Genomic DNA, 15,113 nt, shown 5'->3' with positions numbered 1-15,113 from the left:
TCGGAGGAGCCACGCACGACGAGTTCCTTTCATCCGTGCGGAAGTCGAGGCAGAGAGGGCGAGCGTGGCACGGCGAGGCGAAAGCGAAGGTCCGGACGGATTTGGACTAGCACGTCCTCGGATACGAGCGAGAGTGCTCTACCGGTGACCGGCTTGACTCGATTCAGCAAGCGCGTGCGTGTACAAGGCAACAGGCTATCTTCCACCCACGACAACCCTTCCCGGCGAACTTCTTCGTTATCCACGGGATCTCGTCATCGTCGAGCTTTTCTCTTCACCGATCCTGTTCGCCACGGGAATTCACTTTTCATCCGTTCTTCTCCACAACCAAGGTTTGCCCTAATCCACTGAATCTTCTTAATGCCGGCGATTCCTTTGCCGGAATGTCGTCGTTAACTTCCTATTATCTGTTTTCCCGACCAGGGACTTAATTACTACGTTTTAGAAAGTTCTAGGGTGTCCTTCGTAAAATTTTCAAAACTTTCCTTGTTTCAAATCAGTGAACATTTACGAGTTTGTGTTATGCTCTTGAATTGGAAGTCTTGACCGGTGGTCTAGGTTAAATGTTAGGGAATGAATGCTTTGTTTGTACCATATATTGTATGCATGTGTTTTAACTAAAAGATAAATCATAAGATGTATGTTTCAAGTGGAAAAGTGTGGTAAATTCGTTAATCCATCACACAAATGCTCCTATCCCTACCGTCAAGACGTTATCCTCGTCTTGATTGCTGTTTCTTTAGGTTCCTTGTCGTATAAGGATTCCCGTTAGTTCTTGTGTGTCTGCTGCTTAGCCAAAACATCTCTGCGGCTATGCTTCGGCGTTGGCTATTAGTTCAGCTGCTAAGCATCCGCTTTCCTTGAGTCTAGGATGTTTCTGTATAACAGCAGTCAGTCGATACTTCTATCATCGACCGATTAGCTGATATGGTTGTTACCTTTCTAGTATCGGCTACTGCCGATACAATTCTGTTGTTCCGTCCTGCATCGGCTATCACATAGCCGATCAATCTGAGGTGCACACATGATCTTAGGGTTCTTGCTATCGGCCGATCCAAGCCGATTCTAGTCGTTTTCCATATCGGTCAAACACGGCGGATCGATCCTTAGTTTTCCCACCCTTATCTATACACTTCTATCAGTCGATTTATCAACTGAGAAATCGACTACATATCTATCGGTTCTATGCCCTTAACCATACCCCATCGGCTGTACGTCACTCAATAGTTGTGCTAGCGAAATCGAGTCGATACAACCACACTTAGTTACCTAGAATAACGCTTAAGCACATCTTAGCTAAGACCATTGCTTTAGGAATCATCCTTCTGCCAAGGTAATCGAAGTCTTCATCGATCATCTAGGAACTCGATGCACCTTTCCATTGGCTAAACCTTTGTTGTTTCCAATCGGCTCTGTTGTAAGCCTCAACGAAAAGCTGATTCTAATTAGTTGTCCACCTACAGCTCTGTTTAAGTTTAACTTCAAATCTTTTGATTGTTATATGAATAGTGTGTGATATGAGTGCTGGATTGCAATTGTATTGTGAAGTAAGATAGTTTCATATGCACACTGTGAATGTAATGCTGCATTGCATGTAGATACGACTACTTCTGCAACGGTACCTACAAGTTTTCCCAGGAGTTTACGAAGGATATGTCTGAAGATCAAGTGAACGTCACCAAGGAATATCGCAAGCCCCGAACCAAAGTTCGGAAGATGTTAACATTTCTGACTTCAGACCCACCAATAAAGGCAAGCCCCGGACATATCCCACTATTTTATTTACACTGCAATCTATATCTATCTATATTATATCTTGCATTAAGTCTAGGAATTGAAGTGAAACCCTAGATGCATGAATCCTAGGAATCCAATGTAATGCTCCCGAGTCCTTATCGGATAGATGCTCCGCTAATAGGACCGGTAGAAGTCGAGTGATTTCCTGTCACTCGCGCGATATAGGAGTTGCATGTTTACATTCCTGCAACTACTATAAGGATGACGGACAGGGTCATGTGCTGTATCATGACCTGGAAGTTTACCCTGTCTGTTTTGTTAAAAGTTGATAAGGTCGATCCATGTGGTAGTGGTGGCTAAGTTTTTGAAAGTACTAGCCACATGCCGCGAAATATGGTAAGCGGTAAGCCTAGTACCCGATTGGCCCGGCAAGTGGACGCGCTTCCACCACTCGACTTTTATTTTATGTTTACACGCACCGACGTGTGGGAGTACGTTCTGCAAGGCAGACAGGAATACGGGTTTTGTAGTCGCGCTACAGACGTATGTCCTGTACACATTGGGTGTGCGTACGGTCCTGCAGTCGCTTGTGGTGGCCCTGATCCACAACCCGGAATATGAGGGAAACGGTTGCTTGGAACGCCCTGTTGGTATTCCGAGCGTGTGAGTTAGGTTTACCTTGCAAGGTTAAATTCGATTCGAATCGTCCGCCTCTCACGAGGATTGAGACTGCTTATCCCTTCTGCCACATTGAGTAAAAAGTGTAATTGATGATGAGATAATCTTGACGGATGATAATATCTATCATGCTTGTTTAGTATAGGTGCTAACCTAGAATGGCTAATCAAACTAGAATCTGAAAGCTAAAACTTGAAAGTAAATTATACTCTTAGTTGCTTTTCCGCTAAAATAAACCCAGAGCCTTTACAATGCCTTCATAAGTCTAATTATGGGCTAAAGTATACCCAATCCCGGGTAAGCCTTGCTGAGTATTAGTATACTCAGCCTTGCTAGTTTTATGTTTTTCAGGTTGGTTCTGCCACAGCTGGTATCAGAGCTATAAGGTTACTCTGGAGATACATTTTACCTTAAAAATGCTTTCAGTATAAAGTTTGACCAACAAAATGTTTAGCAAAGCCGTGTTGGACTCGTTAAGGATTGAGTTTAGTACGTAAAGCCCTAGGGTAATGCTTATAAGGGAAATAGAGGCGGCTATAACATCTATATATATAACCCTAACTACCAGCATTACTTTTCTGTCAAAACTTAAATTCATGCACAACTCCAACTTTACATTCTGTAACGACATCTTCGATCGTGAGGTAAGAAGGTAAGGATCCTCAGCCAACTGAGGGAGCTTGGCCTTCCCGTCGGTGATGCGAACCGAACGCTGTTTCTCAAGCAGTGGCCTACTTGAGATGCTGCCAATGTACCAACTTCAGTTGATTACATTGGGAGTATATGGTTCGGCGCAGGGTATGGCGATCGCAGATCATACCCCCGCATTTTGCGGTACCCCCGTGAATACGTTATCTCGATAACGTATGTTAACGTTGTCTGTACGGCGGTAATTGTACAGATGCTGTTTCTATAGTGAACAGTAATGATTGGGGACGCTTTCATGACATGCTGGCATGAAAGGTTCAACATATATATATTGTGATTTTCTGCAGGTATGCTAACCTCGTTACGTAAGCTTGAACGTAAGAACGACTAGTATATATATAGGGAGAGACGTATTTATATGATGCCACCGTACTTAACCACGTAAGACCAAGATTACTTGGCAGTTATTTTTGTTTGTGAGGACGTGTAGAACATGCATACATTATGATATCTTGGATTGACCTGATTGCTTTGTTTGATACGTTGATGTACTGAAATATGCGCTTGTATCTGAATGCTTGTTTTGACTTTGTGTGGTAGGAGCCGACATAATCTGATAGGCTATCCTAGAGTTGGGAAAGTCTTTAGTGAATCAAATCAGTTGGGTCATGTTTGGACCTTATCGTCGATCTTAGCTTGACCGCTAAATCAAATCCTTGATCTCGTTTTAAATCTGTTTCGGCAGAACCATTGAATTCCTTCCTTTGATGGTTACATTTTGATAATCATCAACAAACCCTTCAATTCATCATTCAGTGATTTATCCATCCTTTCATGATGTTGTACCTTATATTGTTGGCTATTCCGGTTACAACATCTGAAAGTTGTACCTTCGATTTTTGCTCAGATGATTTTGGATAAATTAAAAAGATGTATGACAATAATTACATTTTGCATACAATTCTCCCGGCAAAAGTCATGCATCATAACACATACCATCTTTGGTCAGTGCATGGTGTTGCATCATCATCGAAAACCCATAGACTAACTAACGGGTGTGCCTCCGATACAACTTCAGGTTGCCTTCGGTTTCCTAAGATCTATCTTGCTGCTGTTGGCACTACAAGGTTGCTATTCTTCTTTTGTGGTGGTGTTTAATCACATGACCATGATGCCGTGTCGGAACCTAAGGCCTCATGTGCACTGCAGTCACATGATTGAGCCATTAGGAGCGCACTGGCGACTAGGTCTATGTGACGTAACCCCACTGCAATCTCTTTCTATGCAACCTTACTAGTGTCCTAACTTTTGATCCTTGCCCAAGGATATAGACCTACCCAGGTGTTAGTCATGAGAGAACGGTTGTAGGATGCAAGTCATATGCATCATCAACTCATGAGGGTATGCATCATACTTCATGCATTTTATACGAGCATACATTGCAAGTATCATCATCCTTGCATCATGGTGTATACATCATTTGGTCGACATCATGGTAATTGCATTGTGGCATATGCATCATTTTGGTCATGCATGGGATTCCTCATCCTCATGTTGCATCATCATTGTAATCATACATCTCAGCAGTGCATCATGTTCATGGTTATATACCGAGCATTGCACTCTGAATTGAAGCATCTTATCATTATCCCTTGATTGCATCAGCATCAATAGGCATGTTTTACAATCAATCTCATCTAAATCATTCAGATAATAAATTCTGAGCAAGAATGTTTTAAACATCACCTATCAGTCTCTTATGCTATCCTCACTTGCTATCCATGAGCTTTGTGATGAATGTCGCTGACATTTATCATCTTCATGGTGATCTTAACTTTATGAGAACTTGATCACCTTTCTCTTTCTTCTCTCGTCATACTCATTCGCTATGCCAACTCCTATGCCATAGACAATCTATCGATGCTCTCGTTGTACTCCTCTCGTCGTACTCCAATGGCTTTTACCATCAACATCAATCATCCCTAGTGTGATTGCTTTTTGTCACTTTTGATGTGTGATTTGCTTTTCTTCCCTTAAAGAGTCTTTCGTCCGAATCTCGGGACGAGATTCTTTTTAGGGGGGAAGGCTGTGACAGTTCGAGTACTTGCAATGCTAGAAATATATTTTGTTAGTGTGAACTATGTGTTTGTTAGTATAAAGCTCATGTGTGTTTGTGTGAAGCTTTTAAAAATTTAAAGTGCAAGTGAAAAAGGGGTATTTTTGTAATTACAGAAAAATCTAGGGTTGTTTTCGTAAAATGTATTTGGATTAAGGTAATTTTAAAATAAGTAAAAGGTGGTGTTGTAAATATGTTTTCTTTATTTTATCCCTTGTAAAAATATATATTTATTTATTCAAAAGTTGCATTAGAAATGCAAGTGTTGAATTGTGTAAAAAAAATTTTGGGTAAAGTGGTAAAAACAAGGGTGCTTGTGTAATTTTATAAAAGTACAAGTCCTTTTACGCAAATGTTTGAGTTACAAAAGTAACTTACAAATTTACTCAGGGCTAAAGTGTAAAGTGCAAGTCATCATGACGAGTCTATTCCGTCATTATGACGTGTCATAAATTCTTGCATTTAGGTCCTTAATATTTTAAAATTACACTCTTAGGACAAAAGTAATTCAAATCCAACTTTTGCTCAAAATTTCACGTGCAAAGATGCGAGTTTTGAGTTTTTGAATTTGAGCCCTAAAGCAATATTGTAGAGCTTGAAAAACTCTCCAACTTTATTTTTGGGCATTTCTTCATTAGGGTTTTAAATCAACGGAAAATTTTGTTTTACAAATAGGCCCTTGTAATTTTCTGTAATTACGTATAAGTCCTTGGAGAATTCCATCCCTTCCTCTCCTCTGTTTTCTTCTCCCTGGTGCTCCCTTATCCTCTGCCGACGGCACTTCTTTTCTCTGGTCTCCACATTGGTTCTTTCCCCTCCCTCTCTCTCCTCCAAACGCAGCAGGCGAGCGGCTCTGCACGGCAGGGGGCAGGCGCGCGCGTGGATGCGGGGGGCCCTGCCCCAGGCGACGGCAGGTGCTGGGCTGGCGGCCAGAGCGCGCGCGGCAGCTCGGCTCGGCGGCAGGCGAGCGGCCCACGCGCGCGGGAGGCGCAGCACTGGCGGGGCGGCGCCAAGGCGGTGGCCCAGGCGCGGGGCGAGCGGAGCTGGGCGCGGGCGGCGGCAGTGCGTGGAAGCTGGGCGGCGTGCGGCCCGGTGAGGCGAACGGCGCGGGCCGCGGGAGCCGGTGGCGCGCGCGAGCGGCGCAAGGCGCAGGCGGGCAGCGCCGGGCCCAGGCGCGCGCGAACGGCGCGTGGAGCGGGCGGACCGGGCGCTGTGCAGGCAGGCAGGCGCCAGGCAGCGCTGCTACAAGCGGACGCGGAGCGCACGCGACGCGGGAGCGGGTGACACGCGGCGGCGGGCGCGGCCATGGCTCGGGTGGCGCGGAAACAGGCAATGGGTAGCTCCAGGCGTGGCGCGGATCGGTGTGTGAAGCGCGCGCGGCAGCAGTCATGCGCGACGCGGAGGAGCGCATGAGCAAGTGCTGTGTGCGGCGACTTGACTGGAGCGCAGACACAGGGAGCCGGTGAGGATACGGCAGTGGCGCGAACGAGCGCGCGCAAGTGGAGTGGAGGCCGAGCAGGACGACGACGTGCAGGCGTGCGTGTGCGGATGCGAGACCGGCGGCGCGTTGTGGAACGGTCTGCGCAAGCTTGAGCGCGGAGTTCGTGGTGCGGGAACGCGCAGGCACACGTATGCGGAAGTGTCGACGAGGCTGTCGGCGATGGTGCAGGAGTGGCGATGGCGGCTGTTATTCAGGAACGGGAACCCAATCTTCAAGCCGGCGCCGACGCGAGCAAGCATAGGAAGGAGACGGTCGCCAGTCTGGGGCACCGCCATCAATGGAGCACGCCCGACGAAGGCCGACGAATTGAAAGGAAGGATGCAAGCTCGCTCGCTCAGTAGATACACGAGGAGCGGCAAGCCGAAAGGAAAGGCGGCAAAGCGGAGGTGGCGACCGGATGCAACGAGCTCGGAGGAGCCACGCACGACGAGTTCCTTTCATCCGTGCGGAAGTCGAGGCAGAGAGGGCGAGCGTGGCACGGCGAGGCGAAAGCGAAGGTCCGGACAGATTTGGACTAGCACGTCCTCGGATACGAGCGAGAGTGCTCTACCGGTGACCGGCTTGACTCGATTCAGCAAGCGCGTGCGTGTACAAGGCAACAGGCTATCTTCCACCCACGACAACCCTTCCCGGCGAACTTCTTCGTTATCCACGGGATCTCGTCATCGTCGAGCTTTTCTCTTCACCGATCCTGTTCGCCACGGGAATTCACTTTTCATCCGTTCTTCTCCACAACCAAGGTTTGCCCTAATCCACTGAATCTTCTTAATGCCGGCGATTCCTTTGCCGGAATGTCGTCGTTAACTTCCTATTATCTGTTTTCCCGACCAGGGACTTAATTACTACGTTTTAGAAAGTTCTAGGGTGTCCTTCGTAAAATTTTCAAAACTTTCCTTGTTTCAAATCAGTAAACATTTACGAGTTTGTGTTATGCTCTTGAATTGGAAGTCTTGACCGGTGGTCTAGGTTAAATGTTAGGGAATGAATGCTTTGTTTGTACCATATATTGTATGCATGTGTTTTAACTAAAAGATAAATCATAAGATGTATGTTTCAAGTGGAAAAGTGTGGTAAATTCGTTAATCCATCACACAAATGCTCCTATCCCTACCGTCAAGACGTTATCCTCGTCTTGATTGCTGTTTCTTTAGGTTCCTTGTCGTATAAGGATTCCCGTTAGTTCTTGTGTGTCTGCTGCTTAGCCAAAACATCTCTGCGGCTATGCTTCGGCGTTGGCTATTAGTTCAGCTGCTAAGCATCCGCTTTCCTTGAGTCTAGGATGTTTCTGTATAACAGCAGTCAGTCGATACTTCTATCATCGACCGATTAGCTGATATGGTTGTTACCTTTCTAGTATCGGCTACTGCCGATACAATTCTGTTGTTCCGTCCTGCATCGGCTATCACATAGCCGATCAATCTGAGGTGCACACATGATCTTAGGGTTCTTGCTATCGGCCGATCCAAGCCGATTCTAGTCGTTTTCCATATCGGTCAAACACGGCGGATCGATCCTTAGTTTTCCCACCCTTATCTATACACTTCTATCAGTCGATTTATCAACTGAGAAATCGACTACATATCTATCGGTTCTATGCCCTTAACCATACCCCATCGGCTGTACGTCACTCAATAGTTGTGCTAGCGAAATCGAGTCGATACAACCACACTTAGTTACCTAGAATAACGCTTAAGCACATCTTAGCTAAGACCATTGCTTTAGGAATCATCCTTCTGCCAAGGTAATCGAAGTCTTCATCGATCATCTAGGAACTCGATGCACCTTTCCATTGGCTAAACCTTTGTTGTTTCCAATCGGCTCTGTTGTAAGCCTCAACGAAAAGCTGATTCTAATTAGTTGTCCACCTACAGCTCTGTTTAAGTTTAACTTCAAATCTTTTGATTGTTATATGAATAGTGTGTGATATGAGTGCTGGATTGCAATTGTATTGTGAAGTAAGATAGTTTCATATGCACACTGTGAATGTAATGCTGCATTGCATGTAGATACGACTACTTCTGCAACGGTACCTACAAGTTTTCCCAGGAGTTTACGAAGGATATGTCTGAAGATCAAGTGAACGTCACCAAGGAATATCGCAAGCCCCGAACCAAAGTTCGGAAGATGTTAACATTTCTGACTTCAGACCCACCAATAAAGGCAAGCCCCGGACATATCCCACTATTTTATTTACACTGCAATCTATATCTATCTATATTATATCTTGCATTAAGTCTAGGAATTGAAGTGAAACCCTAGATGCATGAATCCTAGGAATCCAATGTAATGCTCCCGAGTCCTTATCGGATAGATGCTCCGCTAATAGGACCGGTAGAAGTCGAGTGATTTCCTGTCACTCGCGCGATATAGGAGTTGCATGTTTACATTCCTGCAACTACTATAAGGATGACGGACAGGGTCATGTGCTGTATCATGACCTGGAAGTTTACCCTGTCTGTTTTGTTAAAAGTTGATAAGGTCGATCCATGTGGTAGTGGTGGCTAAGTTTTTGAAAGTACTAGCCACATGCCGCGAAATATGGTAAGCGGTAAGCCTAGTACCCGATTGGCCCGGCAAGTGGACGCGCTTCCACCACTCGACTTTTATTTTATGTTTACACGCACCGACGTGTGGGAGTACGTTCTGCAAGGCAGACAGGAATACGGGTTTTGTAGTCGCGCTACAGACGTATGTCCTGTACACATTGGGTGTGCGTACGGTCCTGCAGTCGCTTGTGGTGGCCCTGATCCACAACCCGGAATATGAGGGAAACGGTTGCTTGGAACGCCCTGTTGGTATTCCGAGCGTGTGAGTTAGGTTTACCTTGCAAGGTTAAATTCGATTCGAATCGTCCGCCTCTCACGAGGATTGAGACTGCTTATCCCTTCTGCCACATTGAGTAAAAAGTGTAATTGATGATGAGATAATCTTGACGGATGATAATATCTATCATGCTTGTTTAGTATAGGTGCTAACCTAGAATGGCTAATCAAACTAGAATCTGAAAGCTAAAACTTGAAAGTAAATTATACTCTTAGTTGCTTTTCCGCTAAAATAAACCCAGAGCCTTTACAATGCCTTCATAAGTCTAATTATGGGCTAAAGTATACCCAATCCCGGGTAAGCCTTGCTGAGTATTAGTATACTCAGCCTTGCTAGTTTTATGTTTTTCAGGTTGGTTCTGCCACAGATGATAACCCGAACGCAGATCAATCTTCGAGAATACACAAGCACCCTGAAGCTGATCGAAAAGATCCTCAATACGGGGCAAGGGATGCTTGTTCTTGATGGTGACTGCATTCAGATCCCGATAATCGACGCACATTCTCTTCGCGCCATCCTTCTTCTCTACAAGCAATACAGGAAAAGCCCAAGGAGAGAAACTGCGACGGATATAACCCTTAGCTAGCAACTCGTCGACAGTCTTCTTAACCTCCTCATGCTCGACAGGAGCCATACGATAGGGCCTCTTAGCAATAGGAGCTGTGCCAGGCAAGAGATCAATCGAAAACTCAATGTCGCGATCAGGCGGCATACCTGGCAAGTCATCCGGAAAAACATCCGGGAATTCAGACACCACGCGAATACCATCCGTGGGTCGAGCCTCCATCTGGTGAAGAAATCCAGAAGGCTCTGTGGCTCCAACAGTGACCTCCTGACCATCCGGTGCTGACAGAAGAACAGTCCTCTGAGCACAATCTATCTGGACTCCCCACTTGGCAAGAGTCTCCATTCCGAGGATCACATCAATGCCTTTGGAGTCTAGCACCATCAGATTCGCACTGAAATCTACCCCCCTTATGGCCACACTGACTCTGGGACAGAAGACATGAGACCTCAACTGCCCTCCCGGTGAAGATACTAACATGCACCTCTTTAATGTGCTAGTAGGAATGCCATGATGCTCAACAAAAGACTGGGTGATGAAAGAATGCGTAGCACCAGTATCAAAAAGCACTGTAGCAGGATGGGTGTTGACCATGAACGTACCAATAACCACGTTAGGAGCCTCGGCCGCTGACTCGGCCGTCACGTGGTTCACCCTGCCCTGAGCTGGGGCCTTGGGCTGTGATGCACGCCCCTGCTGTCCTGCCTGCGCCTTCCGAGGGCAGACGTTGGCGTAGTGCCCTGGCTCGCCGCAGTGGAAGCACACTTGAGGAAGTGCCGGAGCCTGCTGCCCAGGAGGAGGAGTGGGCGCTCCCTGCCTCTGAGCTGGTGGAGCCGGAGGCGCTGGAAGCCTCTGACCCTGTCCCGCCTGCTGCTGCTGCTGAGGACGAGGCGGAAACTGCTGCCGCTGCTGGTACTGCTGGGGCGGCCTCTGCTGCTGCTGCTGTGGAGGGTACTGGTAGCGGGGACGGGTGTTGCTGCCCGAAGAGGATAGAACCATCTTCCTCTTCTTATCCTCAATCTCCCGGCGCTTGCACTCGGTGTTGAGGGCCGCGTCAACCAGCTGGTTGAAGTTGTCGAAGCGGTGGTTCAGCAGCGCATACTGGATGTGATCATCCAGTCCCTCCTTGAAGTACTCCTGCTTGTCGCTATCACGAGCGACATCGGCAGGGGCGTAGCGGGCAAGCTGAAGGAAGCGGTCACGGTACTCCGTCACCGTCATAGATCCCTGAAATAACGTACACCGATAACAAGGATGGAAACCGCTCAATTGGTTAGGTTTTACGAAAGAAAATCGAGGATGGATCAAGCTCAAAAGGAATGGTAGGGAATTCCGTTAATTTTTTTTTACCTGCTTAAGGGCACGGAACTCCTTCTGCTTCATCTTCATAATGCCCTCAGGAATGTGATGGTTCCTGAAACGCTCACGGAACTGGTCCCACGTGAGAGCCTCACGATCCCGAGCTGGGTAGGACTCCCACCAGTCAAGAGCGGAGCCTCGCAGCTGCCCTGCGGCGTACAGAACTCGCTCCCGGTCGTCGCACTGCGCAACAACCAACTGGCGCTCCACCGAACGAAGCCAGTCGTCCGCCTGGAGTGGGTCCGTGGCGTGAGAGAAGGTCGGAGGGTGACCTCTCAGAAAATCCGCACGCCTGTCACGGGGCTGAGGTGGTGGAGGAGGCGGTGGCTGAGCATGAATCTGCTGCAGAGCCTGAATGGTGTTGTTCAGGGTAGCCATCATTTGCATCTGGAGCTGGAAGAACTGCTCCGGGGTTAGTGGTGGCGGCATCGGCAGCGGCTGACCAGTACCCTGGTTGTTCTGCTCCTGCTGGTCAGAACCGGAACCGGTGCGCCTGGTGTTCACCATCTGATTGCAACAAACGAAATTTATGAGAACGAGATATCGTGCAGCTGCGGAAATGAAACTTCGGAAGGATATGACAGAAAGAAGAAATATAGGTTTTACCCCCAACGTTCTAGCTCAATGTTATTATTTAGTTCGAATTGGGTTAGGTCGATTTGCATGAACAAGTTTAACACCACTAGCCTATGCAATCAACCAAAAATCCAAATCAAACATTTGCACAATAACAAACATTCAATATTCACAACTTAGTCGAGTTTTCCACACTACTCGACTAACACATTCGTTCTAGCGTATTTTCATCGGGACAACTTAAACTTATAAATTATAGGGTTAGGCGACTCAGGCCAACGTCTACGGAGAGCTCAAGCTATTTCTCGGAAAAGACAGGAGAGATAGCAAATCTAGAGCTTAAGACTCAAGGAATAGGAGCAGAAAAAAAATGATGGTTGAGGATTTGCGGAGGCAAGCAAGAGAAAAGAAGTCCTACACTCGACCAATTCTACCTAGGCTTCGTCCTACAGTCAACACGGCTCTGATAACAATCTGTCACACCCGATTTATAAGAACATAAATCGAGCAATCATATATGCACCAGGATCAAGTCACGCATATATACAACAGATTATCAAGATATCACAACACATGTCACGAATAAGAGCGTATAAATTATAAATGAATATCTTTATTACAACTGAATCAAGAATCAGTTCAAGGAATGCGGAAGCGTAAAATGAATACATGAAGAGCTGGGCGCCACAGGGACGTCGACTGGGAGACAAACGCCTAGAAGTCGTCGAAGCCGCTGACGTAGTCCTCCACGTTGCCGGGCACTGAGCAGCAGTCGAAGATATCCGAAATAGAACAGAAGAGTAGAGAGGCAAGTGTGAGTACAAACTCGTACTCAACAAGTATAACACGAGCATGAGGCTCTAGGGTTAGCTGACTCAACTGCATTAGCTTTTAGTCTTGGCAATTTTATTAAAGCTAATTACTACAAGTGGATGAATTACCATAAACCCAATTGCATAATAAATTAATCAATATTAATTAAGAACTACTGAAAACCATCCAAACCAAAACCACCCGGGGAATCGCCCTCGTCAAAGGTTGATAACCCCACTAATCAGACGGAGGATCTGGGCCGCTCATGACTGTAAGCACAGCTGATATATCAGTTTTACACTCTCGAGAGGTTGCACAACTTTACCCACAAGTCGTGAGCTACGCTAGTTATTCATCACACTTCCTTAGGTGAGATGGCTAGCAAGCACACTACGAGACCGTTACAAAGGACACGTTGGTAAGGTGTAACCGCTAAGGATTCTGGATCAGCGACGATGGGGCCCACCTCCGGGGGTACAAGACACACAGCACAGACCAAGCCGGAGGAGCAGGGACCATTGAAGCTTACCACCCCTCTTGCCCACGCAGGTAAGTTACTCCGGAACCAACACGACCTAATTAGTAAGTCAAGACCGTCCCATTCCAGTCTTGTGGTTGCGCGGTTGTCCCAGGTTGTCGCTCTATGAACCGGTCCTTATGGAGAGTGGCCAACCAAGCACTAAGCACCGTGCTGGCCCCCTAAACCATGTTTCTACCAAAACATCTTTTAAGGAGACGTGAGCCGCTCAAGCACACAGCACAGAGGACCACTCTCAGAATTAAGTTGCATAAGACCATTAATCAATTTAATTAAAAAGGACCAAGTGTGTTATAGCGCAGCATCCTAGCACAACTAACCAAAATGCAACCCAAAGGATATATATATATAGGATATAAAGTGGCTAGGAAAGTCCTTATAGGCATACAGTATTAAAATGCAGTATGAAATTGTATTAAAAAGTGATAGGAGGTTCATGTTATACTTGCCTTCCTCGTACTCTCCCGGCTGCTGCTCGAACTGCCCGGAAGAGGGCTGCTCCTGGTACTCGTCCAAAGGCTCTGCGTCTACTCACGATCATCAAACATAGTCCACACATACACACATGCACAAACAATAGCAAACTATAAGAAAACAGTACACCAATACAATAGAACAGCACATGAAACTAGCCTAGAACTATTCTACGCGTTACAACGATCGCGTGCATATAGAGAACACCTAAAACGGAGCTAAAACGCGAAAACTGCGCTTAAAACAGGATCCAGGGACCTATTTGTAAGAAAAACAGGGCAACCAGGGGCTTCTGGACAAAACCCGGGGACCTAAACGTAATTAAAGCCTAGATCTAGGGGCTAGCACGAGAAAAACCCAAGAGATGGACTGCGGTTTCAATTTCCAGGAAAGACAGGGCTTAAACGAATAAAATCAGGGCTGAACTGCAATTACTTTCGAATTAAGATGGACCGCGGGTTGATTTCCAAGAAGGACAAGGACTCTTTAGCAAAAAGACCACCGCTGACCGGTACGCCTCAAGTTTGACTCGCACGTGGGATGCATCTGGGCCACCGGATCAGAAATCAAAGGTCAGGATGAGGCGGCTCGGATCTAATCGGTTCAGCTCGGCTCACGACCGCGACGGCTCAGCTCACGGCTCGGTTCACCTCCCTTGGAACGGCTGCGTGGTTACCGGGTTCTGCCTCCGCGGCGGCGCCTCGCCGGCGCGGGGAATTCCTGGCCATCCGGTCTCGATCTTAGGTGGAGCTCGGTCGGGAAGGAAGCTAGTGGCCCGCCTAACCTATCTAGGGTTTGATTGGGCACGGCTCTGCCTCCGCACTACGGTCACGGCGGCAAGCCCGTGTCTGCTTGGCGGCGCTCCGTCGCGAGGACGTTCCGAGCGTGGGACTGGCCTACCAGCTACCGCTTCTTCCCCAAAAGCACCAGGAGATTGGGAGGGTGCTTACCGAGGCACTAATTGGAACGGAGACAGCCTGCCGGGGCGTGACGGTGGTGCTTGGCGGGAAGGCGGTGCGGTGCTCGGCGGGGAGGATGACTGCCGGCGCTCTCCGAGCTTCGGATCTCTTTGGTCTGGTATGGGGGTTCCTGGGAAACGTTGAGGGGGGGTCAGGAGGGTGCGAGGCTCACCGGCGTCGATCAATTGCCCGGAGTGGCTGGTGGCTTACCGGACACCGAGCTGTGAAGAAAAGAGGCAGTGCAGGGGCGGCGGCGGCTAGGGCTCGCGTGCTCCAGAGGGTCAGGGTCCAGGGGGTGCGCGGGGAAGCCAAATAAGGGCCGGGCG

The sequence above is a fragment of the Panicum hallii genome, chromosome 7 (assembly GCF_002211085.1).
Source record: "Panicum hallii strain FIL2 chromosome 7, PHallii_v3.1, whole genome shotgun sequence".
Taxonomy (NCBI): domain Eukaryota; kingdom Viridiplantae; phylum Streptophyta; class Magnoliopsida; order Poales; family Poaceae; genus Panicum; species Panicum hallii.
The sequence above is the reverse complement of the archived record's forward strand: the minus strand, read 5'-3'. Positions refer to the sequence as shown.